General features: G+C 41.9%; 1 non-coding gene across 1 annotated transcript; it reads right to left on the reverse strand.

The window, feature by feature from the left end:
- Window positions 1-255: 255 nt before the first annotated feature.
- Window positions 256-363, reverse strand: LOC148545264 (small nucleolar RNA R71). Its single transcript, XR_015901055.1, has one exon. It is a non-coding gene; the product is annotated as a small nucleolar RNA R71 (small nucleolar RNA).
- Between the last annotated feature and the right edge of the window lie 1,005 nt (window positions 364-1,368).

Here is a 1,368-nt window from a genome sequence, read left to right on the forward strand (position 1 = left end):
ATGCAGCAGAATTGCATGTTTTATGGACTTCCAATGGAAGATCCTCATCAGTTTTTAGCTGAATTCTTGCAAATCTGTGACACTATCAAGACCAATGGAGTTGATCCCGAGGTCTACAGGCTTATGCTTTTCCCTTTTGCTATAAGAGACAGAGCTAGAACATGGTTGGATTTACAACCTAAGGATAGCCTGAAATCTTGGGATAAGCTGGTCAGTGCTTTCCTGGCCAAATTCTTTCCACCTCAAAAGATGAGCAAGCTTAGAGTGGAAATCCAAACCTTCAGACAGAAGGAAGGAGAATCCCTCTATGAAGCTTGGGAAAGATACAAGCAACTGATCAAAAGGTGTCCTACTAACATGCTTCCAGAATGGAGCATCATAAGTATATTCTATGATGGTCTGTCTAAGTTGTCAAAAATGTCATTGGACTATTCTACAGGAGGATCTCTTCACTTGAAAACCCCTGCAGAAGCTCAGGAACTCATTGAAATAGTTGCAAATAACCAGTTCATGTACACCTCTGAGAGGAATCCTGTGAACAATGGGACGCCTCAGAAGAAGGGAGTTCTTGAAATTGATACTCTGAATGCCATATTAGCTCAGAACAAAATATTGACTCAGCAAGTCAATATGATTTCTCAGAGTTTGAATGGATTGCAAGCTGCATCCAACAGTACTAAAGAAGCATCTTCTGAAGAAGAAGCTTATGATCCTGAGAACCCTGCAATAGCAGAGGTGAATTACATGGGAGAACCCTATGGAAACACCTATAATCCTTCATGGAGAAATCATCCAAATTTCTCATGGAAGGACCAACAGAAGCCTCAACAAGGCTTCAATAATAATGGTGGAAGGAATAGGTTTAGCAATAGCAAGCCTTTTCCATCATCTTCTCAGCAACAGACAGAAAATTCTGAACAGAGCCATTCTGGCCTAGCAACCATAGTCTCTGATCTATCCAAGACCATACTAAGTTTCATGAATAAAACAAGGTCCTCCATTAGAAATTTGGAGGCACAGGTGGGTCAGCTGAGTAAGAAGATTACTGAAACTCCTCCCAGTACTCTCCCAAGCAATACAGAAGAAAATCCCAGGAGAGAGTGCAAGGCCATTACTTGGTATGATCGAATGCCTAGAGGAGGAGGAGGACGTGAATCCCAGTGAGGAAGACCTCTTGGGATGTCCTCTGGACCGAAAGGAGTTTCCCTTTGAGGAACCAAAGGAATCTGAGGCTCATACAGAGACCATAGAGATTCCATTAAACTTTCTTCTTCCATTCATGAGCTCTGATGAATATTCTTCCTCTGAAGAGGATGAGGACATCACTGAAGAGCAAGTTGCTAAATATCTAGGAGCAATCATGAAGTT

The sequence above is a fragment of the Arachis ipaensis genome, chromosome B9 (assembly GCF_059453495.1).
Source record: "Arachis ipaensis isolate K30076 ecotype BB chromosome B9, ASM5945349v1, whole genome shotgun sequence".
Taxonomy (NCBI): Eukaryota; Viridiplantae; Streptophyta; class Magnoliopsida; order Fabales; family Fabaceae; genus Arachis; species Arachis ipaensis.